Source organism: Agelaius tricolor, unplaced genomic scaffold, assembly GCF_023055355.1.
Source record: "Agelaius tricolor isolate 1412-34295 unplaced genomic scaffold, bAgeTri1.0.p SCAF_9, whole genome shotgun sequence".
NCBI classification, from domain to species: domain Eukaryota; kingdom Metazoa; phylum Chordata; class Aves; order Passeriformes; family Icteridae; genus Agelaius; species Agelaius tricolor.
Window position 1 is genome coordinate 1,926,789 of NW_027269269.1, and position 18,649 is coordinate 1,945,437.

The following is an 18,649-nucleotide window of genomic DNA, read 5'->3' on the forward strand; positions in this document are numbered from 1 at the left end:
TGACAGGAAAAAAAAAACCACAACAGCAAGCTTTAAATAATTTGTGTCCAGGCAGAGTCTTCAGGCACATTTATTTGCTGTTTTCCATGAAGGAAACCATTATTGTTATAAAAATTACTGCACATTTTTTTGATTATGTTGTTTTGTTGGACAAGAACCAATGTTGCCTGACAGTGCTTCAGCAGCAGTAGTAGAGCACTAGAGCACCCACTGTAGTTTAAATTAAAGCTGTTCAAACTCATTAAACAAAGTATATGCGAACCATTAAAATAAAAAGGACATTTCAAAAATTCACAGGGTGTAAACTGTTTCTTTCTAAAACATTCCTATCAGCTAGGGTTACCTCCTTTCAGATTAATGGAGAAGAGAGCCTGAAAAGCAGGTAACTGTGACCTAAAGAAACTAAGAGGGAAATGTTTTGGCAGTTGATTGGAATAAGTACTTTGTACCAAGCAGCTGATGATTTCAGACCTGCCCTGCATTTTTGCACTACTTTCACAATAAGGTGAACTGCTACCACCTGTTCTTTGTCAAGGAGGAGAACACAGTTGAAGTATTTACAGTTTGATATTTACCATTTAAATGATGGGTAAGAAAACAAGAACAGTAACAGATGGGCTTCTTTTAACTGCATTTAAGTTGTTTAGAGCTATTTCTGGGTAAAACAAACCACAACAAACCAACACATACACCAAAAAGCAAACACAATATGCCTTCCTGATGCATATTATTCATCTGAGATTCAACATCTACATTTGTTGAAATAAAAGTGAACTGGAGTCCAGTTTTTAAAGTATATGATTCATGCAATTTAGTGCCCCATTTTTAACTTGCAAAGGTGTTGAAGGAGCTGTTTTATTTGCCAAGAGTCCCTAAATATTACTTTATATTTTCACTGGGGTTTGGGTGCTGATTATTTTCACAGCTAAAAACCTGCCTGGTATGTTTGATCTTCCTCACCAGCACCTCAAGGAAAAAACTGTGTTAAGGTCTTTATTCTACCAGGAATAAACACTTTTGAAAACTAACTGGGAATCTCCTTATAGGCAACAATACACATACAGCTTAATTCCCAGTGCAGTTTTAGGAGGACACTCTTCCACCTGAAATATCATTATATAAGGTCTTGCACAAAGACCACTATTAGGAAATAAACCAGTGACAGATACCAGCACTCTTCATCAGTCAAGCCAGCAGCAGCCAAAAAAACATACAAATCCTTTTGCAACCAAAAAGGGATATCCCCAAAAATCAGATACAGGAACACCATGAACCCAAGCAGCTCCCAACAGCAGATGCAACAGCACTAGAAATAAAAATAATTAAATGTTTTTTTTTTCTACAAAGATCTTGCATGTTAAGCATGTTGTGCTGGTTGTGGCTTGTTTAGAGCTAATTCTCTTCACAGTGGCTGCTTACTGGATTGTGTTTTGGATTTGTGCTGGGAAAAATAGTGTTGGTAATCCAGGGATGTTTTGGTTGCTGCTGAGCAGGGCTTACACAGGGTCAAGGCCTTTTCTGCCTCTTACCTCACCCCACCAGTGACTGGGCTGGGGGTGCACATGGATTTGGGAGGGGACACAGCAGGGACAGCTGATCCCAGCTGATCAAGGGGATATCCCAGACCACGGGGTGTCATGCTCAGCATATAAAGCTGGGGGGACAAGGAGGAAAAAGGAAGGGGATGAGATTTCGAGTGATGGGTTTGTCTTCCCAAGTCACAGTCCTGGGTGATGGGCCTCTGCTCTCCTGGAAATGGCTGAACATGAGCCTGCCCATGGGAAGTGGTGATTTTAATTTCTTGTTTTTCTTTGCTTGCATGAACAGCTCTTGCTTTCCCTATCAAACTGTCTTTAACTCAACCCACAAATTTTCTCATTTTTACTCTTCAAATTCTCTTCCCAATCCTGCTGGTAGGGAATGCATGAGGGGCTGACTTGGGGCTAAACCATGACAAAAAATATAAAATTCCACAGCTTAAAAGAGGTTTTTGGGTTTTCTTGTTTGATTGTTTTCTGAGTTTTTTTTAATCGTAGCTTCTGAGAAAACATCATTACTGATTTGCTTCAGAAATATGAATACTTTAGCTCAATAGACTTATGTATTAATCCTTTGTCTGAACTGGAAGCATTCACATTCAGTTACTCTGTAGCACAGCCTGTACAAGCAGCAAGTTAAGATCACCATCAGAATCAGTTTTCCTCTGACATCAGTACATAATTCCCATTACAGAACAGAAACTGTCTAGGAGAGAAGTTCTAATCATCCATACTGCACTTTAGCATGCAGTTGTAGAACAGCTTTTTGGCAGGTGGATTTTTTTTTTTTGTTTGTTTGCTTTTAGTGTTTGCACGATCTACCATGTTGAAATCACAGAGATGAAAATCCCTGAGCTGCAAAATTGTCAAAGCTGTCTTCAGCCATTGTGAGGTCCAGAAGTGCTCCTTGATTGCTGCACACACATTCATCGCTGGCTTTTCTGAGGAACCTCCCAGCTGAGGTTAGCTTACTGCCTGCCTTCTACTGTATTAAAATGCTCATTACTGAGATGTTCTATGCTTTAATCATCTTTCTATAAAGGAATTTGAAGGTGTTTTACAGCAGTTGCCCTCTCAGATCAGAGCTGAAGCCCATCTGGCTTCTCACCCTATGGTCAATATCCCTATGAACCATACTTCACAGGATGACATAAGAGTAATGCAGAAAGCATACAAAGAACAAACATTCCCCTCCTCTATGACCCCATAGCCTCAGATCCACTCATTACAGACCAAATGAGCTCTTACATGTAAGGGTTTCCTTTATGTCCAAGTACATCCTAAATTACTATTAGTAGTTTATATGCATGACCTGTCTTCTTTTTGACTTCCTGGCCAGTTTCAAGCAACTGTGGTGGAAGTGATGAATTCCCACAGTTTTGTGAAAGTTGGTGATCAGGGAGTAGAGCTGAGGAAAGTACAGAAAGTAGCTTTCACTTCATGTGACAACAGAAAGTCTTCATGGGAAAAATTTTCCTTAATGATGAGAAAGCTGCAACTGAAATAAGTATTTTATGATACACCAAGGAATTAATCTCTTCATCACAGTGTCTCTCCCATGCTGACTGTCTATTGCCTAATGAGGTGCTACTGTGACTGATGTTTCCACAGCAATTTCAGCATCACTAAAGACTCTCCCCTGTGTGGCTTCTTTGGCTTCCTACAAAAGGGCTTGGTACAACTCAGTAAAAAGTGAAGTAATCATGAGAGAAAAGTCCAATAGAAACCAAGCTTCAGTTGTTCTGCTATTTTTGTGACCATTTGCATAATTCTGTAGTCTTGAAACTCATAAAATTGTCCTGTTTTAAAAATTCTACTAATTTTTGGTGTATCTGGACATGTTAATTGTGTTTCATGGACATGTTAATTGATAAATGCAACATTTCTTTATGTGAAAGGGGTTTGCTCTTTTTCTCCTGAATCAACATTTGATTTTACAGATTGTCCCATTGATTTCCTGTAAGAATGTAGAGTGATTGGAGCTCCCAGCACTCCTAAGAAAATTCTCTAAAATTAATTGAACACAGTGCAAGTGTACCAGACAGTTCAGGAACAGCTTCCTCCTACCCTTATTTTTGCTGATATTCCTATTAGGACATGATAACATGTTCTGCATACAAGAAAAACTTTATAAGTACTCATAACGCTGCATAAGAACTTTTATTTACATGCATGAGACTCGTCTGTTGCAGCTCCAGGTTTAAGGACCAATAATTCAAATATGGGGCAAGTAGGGAAACAGAAGCATGGGGATGTCTGTTGACTGGGCAAAAGATGGTCAATTACACCAGTCACAGATCTCTGGTAAGAACCAAAACTACAAAACACTGAGTAAGAAGTTCTGAGTACTAACGTCCTTTCTCTAGCTACCTTACTCTAGCAATTCTGTGGATGCTAAAAACCAAAGTGTCCTTCAACAGAAACACACTTCAATTCTATTGGTCTTCAAGTTTAAATTATTCCCAGTGCCACTCTTAGACTTCCTCCAGAAAGATTGGTTTTATCATTGTAATACTGGTGTCTGATGTACACACATGGTTACTTTTCAAGTTACTTTTACTGAGGGGACTATCCTACTACCTGGATTCAACCTCCAGTCATGCTTGATATCAATTAAATATTTCCAGATGCCTGAGCAGAGTCTAAAAGAATACCCGTGCAATTAGTGAGTGCCATGGATTCTCATCAGTGCATGTGAAAATGGGTCAGCAACATTTAGAGGGTGCACATGTAAAAGATGACATCTCAGGATGTCTTCCAGCTCTCCTCTTCTAAGTCTACAACATACACCATTAAGATAAAGCCTATGTTGAGCAGTATCTGTTTCTAACAGTATGCAGACCATTTCACCACTTTCTATGAAAGCTTTTGTTGCGTCCCTGAAGTTTACTTCCTCATCATCCCTCCAAGTTTTATTTCTGCCACTCCTTAGACTTTCAATTTTTGCACCTAATTATCCTCCCCCTGTCTGTTTTCTCCATCCTCAGTTTCCTGCCTTCTCTTCTGTATTTCCACTGAAATTTAAACCATGCTTGCAATCATACTGTACTGACTGTTTCCCTAAATCATGTATGAAAACAAGTGATAAGAATGATCCTAAGACACAGCTGAAGCTGTCAAGGATTCTCTTGAACATTTTAGCTATGAAAGACCTTCAGCTTTGCTGAGAGATTTTGTTTTACTCACTTCATCTACTCTGTCTTAAGAGCATGCTGCAAGACACTCTGAACACTAAGAGTTAAGCAGTGCAAGTGGCTCAGTTCTATGCTTTTCAGCCTTGCTGCGCCAGATATTTTTACAGTTTTTGTTATTCCTACACAATTCCCAGCAGCAAGGGCCGGAGCCTGTGTAATGATGTGTGTCACTGAGAGCACTCTCCTTCAATCTGCAGTGCCCAGCCATGCCAGCAGCCAGTCTGCTAGATGATCAGTTAGTATCAAGAATAAAGAGTTTAAGCCGTGTAAATAAGAAGCATTCATGTAGTTGGGAAGGGAGGCATTAGTCATTGTGCTAACAGAATACCCTGACTACAAAAAGGACCATAGTACTCACAGATCAAGGATCCGCTTATCACTGATATCAAATAAGAGGATTACATATTGCATTAACCAGAGATGTTTTCATATTCCCTGCTCTCCATATCCCAGGCAATTTTCTCTGGCCTCTCAGAAGAGAGCACTCAAAATGAACTCTTGGAATATAAAAGTTAATAAGCAGGGATGGCTGAGATTCACTAGATCAGCGGGAAGCCAACTTCTCAGCAGTAAAATAAAGATTTCTTCTGTTCTCTAAAGCTATTTCATTGAGCACAAATTCTTTTATTCCACCAAGAACATGAGGTGGCTTAGACTCTTTCACCTTACTTCGATAAACTGCCTACACTTATTTACTCTCACAAGAAAGAGAGGCTGTTCCCTTATGGAGTGTGGGGCTGGACAAAGGAAATGGTGCCTGCAAGAGGGCTTGTAGACTAATCAGCAAGGCCCAACTTTACTACAAGTGGAGACCAACTGTGCTAGTGAAGAGTGGCCATTTACAGTTTTGGGCAATTCATGGTAAAGAGGAACCTCTGCACTGCTCTACGTTATGTATAGCCACTTTCCTGGCATAAAAGTGATGTGTCAGCTCACAAGGGTGACCAGGGCACCTGAGGAGGTGCTCAGTGATGGCTCCTCCTAGTAAAGCCCTCAAGTAATGTGTAAACAACCAGACATCCTGCAAAGAGAAGCTCCAGCTCAGACAGATCTCCACACTTAATAAATGAGACTCCAGGACTACCAATTCCACTCTGTGCTGTTGAACTTTCCTCAGGATACTGTCCTACCAATGGTTTGCAGGTGCATTTTTTCAGAATTAGTGCCATTGATTCTTCCCTTGAGTGAAGTGGGAAGGACAGATTTTGCAATTCCAGCTGATAAAAAACCTCTACTCAAAGAACACAGCATAAGCCAGGAGGATTTTTACAGCAGCTGCACCCTTTCCTTCAATGCAGCTTGCAGTACTATAAGCTAGAAATTTAAGGTAACACCCAAACTCCTTTAATAACTTTTAAAAAGTGAAATAAAATTTGGTATATTATGAGGTACAGCCTCATAATATAGAAGGTTTTTATAAAAAAGATGTGTCTTGAGGACATAGTCTGTGTTTATAATACAATAAATCAATGAAGACGCAATGGGCTCAATCCACTGAAATCTGAATGGAACTTGTAAGCATGTGAAAACTGTATTCCCAGTCAAGTCACACAACCTTTTGAAGGCAATAAGAAAAAGCAGATGAAAAAAAAACAAAAGAAAGGAAAAATATAATAGCATGTTAAGGGGCTGGAATGGACTTTAAAGATCACCTAGGTCCAACATCTGTCACCATGGGCAGGGACATCTTCTACAGGCAGGACAAAATGCCTCTGAAGCAGTGCCTGTGCAAGACCCAAGAAGAATTTCTGTTCTCCCTGATGAGGACAGGATTATCTGATAGTGACTTGACACCCATGACAACACCGTTCAGAGGGTTTAGAAAAGAAGGATAGTTGTTGGATTCCCACCATCCTACTCTAAATATGAAAGCTGAACAAAAGCCATGAGAGCCTGGCTGATTGAACCTGTTACCAGATCCATGGTCTGATTCATCCAAATGGCTAGTGAAGCCAATAAGACTCTTGATAAGCCTCACTTCTCAGATGAGTGTCATTCTGCATTATTATTTGGTGATTTAAAGCCCCTCTTCAGCCATATTAAAACAGAAAATTGCAGACTGTCAAATCAAAGCCCCCACCCCAGTAAACTGGGTGTCCATAACTGGCCATTCACATAAGAGCTAGACTTGATGGCTCCTGTGGGTCCCTTCCAATTCAGATGATTTTCTGAGCGTGAACACTGTAAAACTCAGGTGTTACTCTGCGGTAGAGTTGCTGGAGCTGACTCAGTGCAAAGCCAGATGAGACATTCAAGCCCCAAGTAGTTTTCTTGCTTATTTTTGACCATGAAAGTCCAAAATGCTGAAGTGAATCCATGGAGTTCACTTTATAAATTGTCCATCTTTGAGAAGAGATTTTTCATTTCCAGAAAGGGCTTGTGCCAAAGGGCAGAAAACTGAAATCTTTAACATTCTTGCTAGTGATTTCCTTCATAATTAGAAGGAAAAATCCTTCAAACACCCACAGAATTAGAACTGACCCATCATTATTGACCATGCCCAAAACTCATTACTGTAAACCACATTACAACAAAATTATTTTTACCAGCATCCCCGTTCAACTTCACCAGTTCCCAGTGTGTGGAAATAAAATCAGTTTAAATGGAACAAACATAATAGTGCACTGTTGGAGTACACTGACAAGTGGCTCATGAGTGAGGAGTCCAAGTGGCCAAGGATCAGGTAAAGATGTGAAGGGCATTCAGGGCTGAGGATAAGAACTTTCTACTACCTTGGCTGAAGATGAGAGGTAGCAAAGGGGGACAGCGCAGAAGGTGGTGCAGCAGGGAAGGTCAGCCTGAAGAGCGGCTGATGTACACAGCTGTGATGGGAAAGGCACTTCCATCAGAAGTGGGACACTGAATATCTAAGGGGCGTTACAGGAAAAGTGACAGGATTTCAAGTAAAATGTGTAGGTAACTCCCTGCTGTGAGAGTGGGAAGTAGTCAGCTGTGCTCTCTGCACAGAAAAATGTACAAGGGAAAAAAAAGGAGAATATCTATTTCAACTACATGCCTGAAATACCGATGAGCCATTCACAGAGAGAAACCAGAGATGTAGTAAGGTGCAGAACGCCATGACAGGACATCGGGCAGATAGTCTTGGAAAGAGCTGACCAAGCAGTAGTAACTGCAACTGTGAAAGGTGGTAAAACCAGGTCAGTCCCATCCAGGAGCTAAAATAATCCCCTACTCAGGGATGGGGATGAGAGGATGAATTTATAAAGTAATGTCTGGGCAAAAATATCAGCATGTTTCCAAATAAAATGTTTTTCATGTGAAGTGCAGTGTCAACAGCAGGAACATAAATCCAAGGACATTTAATTTTTTTCCAGGAAAAAAAAGCTGAAAAAGTTGAGGAAAAAACTGTGTTAGGCATGGCAAAGTTTGAAGAGACCCATCAACAGTGGTAAAAAGTGCAGCAGAGTAATTTTTCAGAGAGCTGTTTCCTTCTTAGTTTCTTTATCAATACATAAGCATTCCCCCTTGCCTCTATCCAGACTTGCGTGGTTATGATTCCACCCCACATAATTGCAGCTCAGTGGAGCAATAACAAAATTTTCTCCTAACTTAACCAAAGCATTATTTTCAGAGCATGTCAGTATGAATCTACACATGGTCCATTATAATTTGTGCTATGTCCTCTTCTAGTTAGGAGATGAGTCTTTAGGCAACATGGTACTTCCTAACCCTCAGCATACTCTTCTTGCCTTTTGCCCAGGTGACGGAAGGTGGGAAATCAGAAAACCAACAGATCCAGGTTTTTACTAATGGTAAAAGTAACTGATATGAGTAGGAGAGTCAAGCCAGGAATTCATAGCATGGGTTAAATTGAGGGAGATCAGAAGAGAGACTTGGGAAAGAAAAATCTGCTTGCTGACCTTGAGGGTGTGGAAGGTGGTGACAGTCAACACCTATTTTCTCTCATCGTCACAGCAAGTTTAATCTCAGGCATTTCCATGATACAGGGTGCAAATAATAATTTCTTCCCATTTGGGATAAGGTTTGGTATTGGAAGAGCTCAAATCTCCTTCATCTACTCCTCCAAACTTTCTTTTACCTCTTATCACCATTTGCAGCATAAGCAAAGCAATCCTTTTCATATTCTTTAGAGTTTTTCCCCAGAGGTCTACTTTATATCCTATTACAGTACTACATGGGAATTAAATTAGCAGATGCCAAGCCAATTGCCCAGGGAATTTTAGCAATGTAGTCTTTGAAATTTACTAAGAGTGGAACATGTATTTGCTGCAAAAATAAAATGACATGGGTTTCTCTAAAAATTGCAGCAGGTTCACAGTTTTGTCTTTTCTAGTCTAAACTAGAAGTAACATAAACCCCTAAATACACAAAATATTTATATTACCTTTTGTGAGTCAAAATTGAAAAAAATACACATTCTAAAGACAGCTATATGCCTAAATTCAGGCCTCCTCCGTTCAGAAAATCCCTAAGAGACAAATATCTAACAAATGGATTCTTCAGGAGAATTTGGGAGAAAGATCATACATGTTTCCTTTTATTTTTAAACAAAGGAATTTGGTGTATTCTTCATCTTTCCTCATATTCAAAGGTGGAACAATTATTTACTTTTTTCTCTGCTTTTTTAAGGAACCAGCAGGCAAAGCATGCTTTTGACTCCATAGAAACAGCATTTTAATGTCAGTCAAATTAATAAAGCCCCAAAATTTACAGGAACCAATTTTAAACAGTGTCAGGGCAGACAGAAGAAGAATACACTTGCAAATCAGAAAATGGAAGACAGACTCCAAGCTTCCTACATTTATTTTTTTGTATGGTTTATTATGTCAGCAAAGACCTCCTCTTCCTCAAGAGTTAAACTCACTTGAGCAAGAAGCAGCCTCACTGTCTCCTTTAGAAGTACCTTTACACATGGTAACTGTTCATACCCTGTGCAATATTTGGGCAGACAAAAGGCTTACTGTAAGCTTCTGGTAAGTTTTTCTTTTTCAAAAAGTCAAAACTAATATGAAGTATTTTATCCCAGTATTAACTAATGTAATAAGAACAAAGCATTGTAGGAAAAAATTAAACCCTTGCCTTATGAGAGGAAAGGTAAGATCATGGCTGATGTGTCTGGGAAACCTCCTAGGTATGGTAGTGATGGATCCCAACAGTGGAACACAGACAAACCTTAACTGCAGCTCAAATGTGAAGAGATGACATCTGACAGGAATTATGGGAATTCTAGAAAAATATACATGCCAGGCTACAAGCCTATGTACTTCCAGCAGGAAAAATAACTGAGTCTACATGTATTTACCTGTAAGAGTAAGTAACATAAAGAAGAGCAGAATAAATTTTGCATTGAAAAACCCTGCAAATAAAAAATTGAGTCAATCCTCCAAACCTTCATCATTAAAAATAAATTGCAACATATTTATTTGTCAATTGTTAATTCAGACTTCAAAAACAGTTGCATTGCTTTTTCTCCTCAAACTGTAGGTATTAGACACATATGTATAAAGAACATGCATGCAAATCCAGCATTAAAAAAATCATTAAATATCAGGAGATCATTGAATATCAGAAGAAAAATTAGTAGGACTGTAATGAATCTCATTATGATCTACTAGAAAAAAACAAACAAAAAACCCAAACAAACAAAGCAAGGAAGACTGTTTTAGTCTTGGTCCTTACTGCTCACACAAGTTATACCAAGCTCTCCATGAGCACAGACTAGATAATAATGTCTTGTCTGGGGAGGAATTGAATCCTCAGGCCCAAAAAGTACACTCTAAATAGATCCCAAGCCCACAGAGCAACACATCTCCTTGTCTCCACCTTTCTCACTGATAAAGAAACCCAGATGCTGTGCCAGCAAAGGACACCTTTAGATCCCAAAATACTTGAAGTGGATGAAGAAGGGTCACCCTCTATCCCATACCTCATGCCCAATGAAGCAGCCTCAGGCACAGTATGCAGAGAACAGGGATGCATGGGCAGAAAACCCCAAGAAAGTCTGCAGAGTCCTACAGACTGCAATACTGAATTTTGAATGGCTCAAGTGCTACCAGTGATCAGATTGGCCAAATGCAGGGATGCTCACATCTTAGTGTTAGCAACTCACTGGGGGCAACCACAGTTCTGAATGAGATACAGCCCTGCCTCAAAAATGCACACCCTAGCACACCATTGATTCATTCTCTAGAGGTATCATGTATTTCCAGATAGAGCTTTGAACTTGTATCAGCAAGATCAATACTGCTGCCTTTTATAGATCAGAACTCTGAGGCCTCACACTTACTACTTCAGCATATATGAAAGACTAGCAGGATACAAAGGGATCACATTCAGCTGGATGTGTTAAGACACAAGAAAAATCAAACAGGCAGGTCTTTGGCTCCATGTTACTCCAAAAGTCAAGATGAAAACAGAGCATGTTACCGGCCATGCCATCTTTCTGAGCATTATGACTGCATTCTTAGCAGTTGTGATGCCAAACACAAACCCAGCCTGCAACAGCATTAACACTGCTGCCAGTAGATCTTCTGACTTCCTAGAGTGACCTGTCAATTTGCTCATCAGCAGATAACTTTTCCTTATCTAACATTAAACTGGGATTTATACTTACCAAAATACATAAGCTTCAAAGGAGCTGAATATTATGTTAGAGACTGCCTACTACAGCCTACCTGTCTGCTCTCTGGCTGCCACAGCAGCTTCACAGTGGTGCTTCCTACCTCTCCATTGGAGAAGCTTTAGGACTAGAGAAAAGGAGGTTTGCTTCCAGCTAGAAAAACTGACATTCTTTTGCAGCCAGCCTCTACCTTGCATTGAGGCTGTGAGTAGAATAATTCAAAAGTCAATAGCATTGAACCCTGTGTGCCCAAATACTCTGGTGATCACCATATTTCACAAATGTTTGCTGGAAAAAAAAGCACGTGGCTCAATAACTGTGTTGCACAGGGCACTGTGGGTCCCTAAGGAGACCCTGAGCTGAGTGCTGGGTAGTGCAGAACAACTCTCCACATAGAGTAGGGCAAGTAAATCCCTCCCTGCCACATACCCACCTCTTGTTCAGCCCTCTGGACACAGTCTAAGGTACCTCCCCTCATTCATAGGTGGCAACATAATTCTGAGACTTCACAATATTTTTGTTTCATCTCAAAAGCCTTTGGGAGCCTACGGATGTGATGGCAAAGGAACAGAAGTAGGATGAAACTTAAAGAGAAAAGGAAACTGCAGGATTGCAGCTTATATAGGACAAGAACAGAATATAGGCAAGTCATGGAAGCATCAACATAAATGCCACCTTCTTCTTGCCACAACTGAGTCACAATTTCATTAAAACCAGAAAAGCTATTTTTGCAAGAATTCAGAAAAATTCTCCTCCAAAACTAAATTTGATGGGAATTTCAAATCCATTTCTCTGTGGCTTAACATGTGATCATAAACTCAGATCAGTCACCTTCCAAATAATTAATGTCAAAATCAACAACAACAACAAAAAAGTGTTTCATTTTTATGCTAGCTGCCTTTGCATTGCTTTGGGGCTGCATACAGCCCCAGTGGAGAGCAGCTTCTCAAATGTGTACTTTTGTCTGGTAAGCATCCAATTTCAGATGACCTCAAGCATTGTGGATGTTCTAGCATCTCTACATGTGTGCAACTGACATTACATGGATGGTACCTTGGAATACATGATTAATTTTTGTGTATTTTGTCCCTCTTTGAGACAGTAAGTTATATAAGCAGCAGTTTCAATGATTCAGGCAAGCAGCTAGAAAGAACAGACCTCAATTGCTTTCTTTTTTAAATGTATACTTGTAAATTAAGAAGCATTTCAAGATTAGGCATCTGTCCAATTCTTTTTATCATTTAGTGTGTTATGCTAATGAGAATGCTGTTTCTTTAATTATATCATCTGAAGAAAAAATTGCATTCAGTCCCTTGATCTTCTTTAAAACCATTCCCATGCTTGATTCCCCCATAGGCTTTTAATCACGCTGCCTCAGTGTGAAACTCTGCATTTGAGCAAAACTCTTCTCAAAGCTGGTTCCCTGAGAAAGTTTAAATTGTTCTCTCATTGGAGCTGTGTCCTCTACACTCAGCAGCTTTAGAAGGAAGAGCCATAAGATTCAAGCTAGCACTAGCTCGAATAAAGAGTAATGGTGACACTTAACATGTGTATGCAACATACTAAATGCCAGGACTTGTTTGACAGGGGTAGAGAGACAACTGAAGTGAGCTACAAAATAATACCTTTCCATGACACTTCACAGTAGAATTCAGTAAATCCTATTGAAAATCAAAGCATGTTTCATCAGCTGTTAAACTTCACTATGCAAAATTACCCATATATGATGTTCACAGGCATTTGTTATTAGTCAAATGCTTCACTGTGCCTTTTTTTTTCTCTTTTAGCACACACACTACAATAACTAAAGCAAATGTATGTTCCAGTTATGGTATATCCATTTAGAGTTTAACTGCAGTATTTGTTAACATGTTGGGCTTTCATCCTACACTGATAGACTGGATTTTGTTGAAAGTAAGAATCAAATTGCACTAACATCTTGAAGCAAAGTATTTACAAACAAATATTCTGACACCTCATTTATCGGTTTTGCCATAAAATTGGCTTATACATGAGTAATTATGAAAAATAAACACAGCATGCTTTGATGCACTTTTACTTTGAAATCCAGGTCACACTTTGTTTTGAAATTCAGAAAAACAATATGAATAATATAATTAACATATCAGAAGATTCTTTGCAAGTAACTTTAAGCAAACTAAACCAGGAGCTTATGAAGTTGTTGCTATTCTGTCATTGCAGACAAATTATTTCTTAACCTTTGTTTATAAACTTCACTTTATTTGACTAATTCTTTCCACAGAAGAGTTTTTGGAGTAGGCATCCTCCTACTAAGCCACACAATGCTGAATGAAGAGAGTCTTTTTGTCCCAAAACATCTTCAAGCTAATTCCTGCTCTGGGGACTTGTTTCCAGCTGGAATGCTGCTCCTTAGAAACAAATCAGTAATGGTGTGATTATAGATGGGAAACCAGAAACTTGATATGTAGACTCATAGATTCATTTAGGTTGGAAAACACCCTTAAGATCATGAAGTCCAACCATTACCCCAGCACTTCCAAGTCCACCACCAAACCATGTCCCAAAGTGCCACACCTGCACATCTTTTAAACACTCCCAAGGATGGTGACTCAACCACTACCCTAGACTGCCTGTTCCAATGCTTGACAGCTCATTCTGGGAAGGAGCAGAATAGGGTTTTCCTAATCTAAAACCCAATCTAAACCTCCCTTCATGCAACTTGAGGGCCCTTCTCTTGTCCTATTTCTTGTCACATAGAAGGACTTGCACCTGGCTACACCCTCCTTTCAGGCAGTTGTAGAGAACAACAAGGCATCCCCTGAGCCTCCTTTTCTCCAGGCTAAGAAACCCCAGACTTCTTAGCTGCTCCTCACAGGACTTGTGCTCCAGACCCTTCCCCAGCTTCATTTCCCTTCTCTGGACACACTCCAGCACCTCAATGTCTTCCATGCAGTGAGGGGCCCTGAACTGAGTGCAGGATTTGAGGTGCTGCCTCACCAGTGCTGAGTAAGGCTTTCACAACCCACCTGAGTGAGTCATTCTACAGGTTCTGCATTCATGGCACTTAGTTGTCAAAATACCTTTGTGATGACACATTTCAGTATTATACTGTGTTTTCTCAGACATTTGCATTTGATCACCTCATGTGAACCATCCTCTGTCTGTACAGCTCCTTACAGACCCTCCCCAAGTCTGTATGTGAGAGTCATTTCTGGCAACAGAACAAGATCACACCTTGACCAGCCACTTGCTGGTGGGAATTTAATTTCTAGGTGCACATTGTTTTCACTAAACCATTTATCTGGTTATCACAGTAGCAGCCATTTCTCATTACTTTACTTTCAAGACCTTCCCAAGGAATGAGAAAAGAGAAGATTTATCAGCTTTTGACCTCAGCTGCTTTCTAGAGCCAGCCCCAGCACCAGCTCCAGCTCAGGAAGTTTGCCTTGGTGCACAGCAGCCGAGCAGTGACCACTGGCTTGCAAAAGGCCACATGGGCTGGGAGCTGCCAACTGAAGAGCTCTGACCAGCAAACAAGAGCCTTCCCATGTCAAAACAAATGGCCAAAATACTTGTGATTGGTGTACTGCAGAGCTAGAAATAGAAAGCAATTCTTTCACCATACTGTGGTATTTGAATAGCTTCTCTTTTAAAAGGGCAAACAGTTCATTCCCCTGAAAGCTTGCTTGCAATGGCAATGGCTGGGCTTCATTTCAGTAAATATTAGAATTGCCTTTTTCAAAAAGGAAGCTCAATTCTTTTAAAGGTTAAGAAGGTAACAGACAAACACATGATTAAAAAAAAACCCAAAACACTAAAAGGTATTGTACTTATTTATGAGAAAAAGAGTGGGAAGATAAAGCCATGGATACCACATGTCCAAGAAGGAAAACAGAATTTAGAGTATTGACAAATGACAAGCTGAGAGAGAGGCTGAGGTCTGCTAGAAATCCATCAAGTGAGGTATTTCTCAAGTATGTATCCTCAAAGGTATGAAAAATATTGTCACACTGAATCTTATTCTAGCAGAGAATCTGTTCTGGAAGGACCACTTTAAAAGTGTGGCTTTGGGAAAGTCTGCAAATTTTAGTCATGGCTTAAGACAAGTGATCAGTGAAATCAACTCCAGCTGATGTTATATTGGATTCCTACTGGATACAGGTAACCATTTAACCCGAAAATTATGATTTAATACAGGCAAATGGCAATGCTCTAATTTCTTTTGCAAATGGAAAACAATGTGCAATCTTAACCAGTATCTAATTTATTTGTTTGGATATTTTAGAAAGACCATTTCTCAAAATTAAAAACAAATCATATGTTAAACTGAGCAGGGGAAAATAGTCACATACAAAAATATAAAAGGACCTGCTAAGGGATGCTTTATTACATGACAAAAATAAAAAGGAAAGTCACTGTGCTACAGACATGAAAGGAAGCTTTTATGGTTGAAGAGTCCTAGCTACAGAGAGCGAAAGCAGCAGCAGAGAAATCTGTAAAACAAATGCATAGTACATAACAGATGGGGGAAAGACACTGTTAGCAATGAATACAAATTAATATTGCAGAAATGCAAGCAAACAATGGAAGCAAAAAAACATAAAAAATTGTGGTGAGGTTTATGGCAATAGGAGCTCCTCCCTAAATGAACAAGAATGAGAGAATGCCAAGCAATGACTTCAATAGTTGGTCATTCCAGACAAAAAAAAGACAGATTTGACAACTACTTCTCTGCATTCAGAAAGATGCAAGGTGCCCTATCACTTGTTACAGTGATAAAGATACCACTATGACTTGAGAGAGCTTTAAATAGCCCCTCAGTTCAAACCCTGCATTCAAGAGCAGAGAGCAGGTGAATCAATAACTTTTAATTCAATGACTCTTTTAAAAGCCATAGGTGCACTAAAGGTTCCTGGTGACTGGAAAGACTTGCTATCAAAGCAGCATTTACAAGGGTTAAGTGGGATAAGCAAAGCACCCATCAAGCAGTTAGACTGACATCAGTGGTAAGCAACAGCAGGGAAAGATTAGCATGGGACACAATCAATAAGGCATTGAAAGACAGTCACATAATTAACACCAATCAACACAGCTGTATGGAAAACAGGCCTGGCCATGTAAATCTGATCATTTGTATGCAGTGACATCATCATTTGATAATGGTATGTGCTGACAGGACATATTTCTAGCCCTAATTTCCCACTAGGCAGTGATTTAAAGTCATGCTATACATAAAATCCTGAATTAAAAGATTCACCATACTAAATCAACACTGTTCATAGCAAGTGAATTTCAAAAGTGACTAGCTAAATGGATTACTACACTGAGAATCAACATCCTGATAACAGAATCCTTGTCAGTTCAGCAGGGGAAAAAAGTGAAGTACAACACTCAGAAGCTCAAAAGACATACAGACTGTCTTAGAAGGCAAGGCTCATTATTTACTGAAATTTAATGGTGGCATGGTACATTGAGTACTACTGGCACCCTTTAAATCAAACCTGGTCACTTTCAGAAAGATGTGCTAAATAAAAATTAAAGGACTACTACTAAAATGCTATTAATTCCTCTGACCTCCACAGAGCAGGCAAGAAGAATAGATATTCATGTGGTCCTCTTTGGTCTTTAAATTCATAAGCCTAGGAAACAACAACCCAAAGATTATTAATCCCTCAGGAATTTAATGCAATAAGTGAATCATGCTTAATCCATCTGATACAGAGTAAAGTGTCTTGAGTATTTCTATGGGTTTTCAACTGTAATCCAGTGTTAAATTGCTGGATGACTGTTAAAATATTATCAAGTCACTCCCCTGAATTTCTGATTTTTTGGCCGAAAGCAGCAAAAATCCATCCCTATGCACAAATAGGGAGGGGCAGTTTCAAACTCTTGATCCATACCTCCCCACATAGAGCACTTCAACCTGTTCCTAGGAAGTGTTATTAACAGTGACACTACCAGAACAGTATTTCCATGGCATATCAGAAAGCCTCCTAGCAGGCACAGCTGTGACTAACACTAATTTCATGCAATTAGAGTTGTGCTCTTATATACCCATCATCTTCCTAAGCTGTGGGCTGAGATCAGTACAAGAGGTGAAAGTCACATTACCCCTGCCAAACATTATTTGATTCTGTCTGTTTGAAACAAAACAGAGGGTTTTGAAAATGCCATTCCTGGAAACAACTCTGGAATGGGCCAGAAGACTTTATACTTCCAGTTTTGCAGCAGGCACCAAAATTGCTTCAAGACTTACAGCCCCAATGAGGAGTAGGCACAGTTACAACCACTTTTAAACCAGTGCCATTTGTAACAATGGAAATGCATTTTAAAATGTTTCTATACAATCTTTGCATCACTCAGTGTCCTGCAATGTTGTCCTCCAAGAGAAGATGTGCACTGCACTGGGCATTCTCTTCTTTCATGTGGGACAATACAACAGGGCTGGAGCATCACAAGCCACCTGTGAGCCCATAAACACAAGATTCCTCCTCTTTGGTGTTTAGCCACCTGATGCTGCAGGATTATGACCAGGATGTATGTGCCACCCAGAAGACAGTGACACTCCAGTTCAATCACCTATTTCCCAGCCATAATCACAGTATTTGTGGCTGAGTGTGACTGTCACCAGAGAAACTGCTTTTGACTTTGGGTCTCCCCAGTGGAAAGAGCAACTTTCCATCAACTTACGCCCTGTTGATGTCTGAACTTGTCCAGCCAAACTGTTTTTTATCACTTGAGGGACAGGACCATGCCTGGCCACAGGAGATGCATACACAGAGCCTTCAGCAGGCATTGTTATTGCTTACCATGAACACAGCCTCGTGCCACTACAGCACAGTTTTACCAGGATCTATGTCACGGTCTTCTCCCCACTGACAAAGTTATGCCTTCCCAAGCATGAAAGACTATCTTCAAATAGTGTTATAATGCCTCAAAAAGCAACAGGATTTACTTTAGATATATACAGTACATTGGTTTAGATAGTCATATTTCCAGTGTATGCTATACCTAACAAAGAAAGCAAAAACATTAGGAAAGCAAAGGTCTTTGTTCAATAATTTCCCACAGTAAAAAAGCCTCATGGTCTGCTTTGAAATTACCTTTATCTCTACTGCTTACACAATCATTAAATGGAATTTTCATCGGATAAAATAGCACTATTAAAAAAAATTCAAAGATTTCTTGAAAGAGTTCTTTAGTGGCAAATACCTTTAAAAGATGAAATCAGACATTAATAATACTGAAGACAAGCTTACCCAAAATGCTGGAAAAACAAGTTTTTCTTCCATTGGTGATAGTTTGCCTTAGAAGACAGTCCAAGGGTGGAAACC

The 18,649-nt window shown here is 39.6% G+C and overlaps 1 protein-coding gene across 1 annotated transcript in view; it reads right to left on the reverse strand.

Annotated features, from left to right (window-relative positions):
- MTUS2 (microtubule associated scaffold protein 2) overlaps nucleotides 1–18,649 on the reverse strand; it is a 263,855-nt gene that overhangs the window by 236,437 nt on the left and 8,769 nt on the right. The window contains exon 2 of the mRNA XM_071433978.1: nucleotides 18,575–18,648. The gene's annotated coding sequence lies outside the window, so the exon portion shown is untranslated. The remainder of the gene's footprint in view (nucleotides 1–18,574; nucleotide 18,649) is intronic.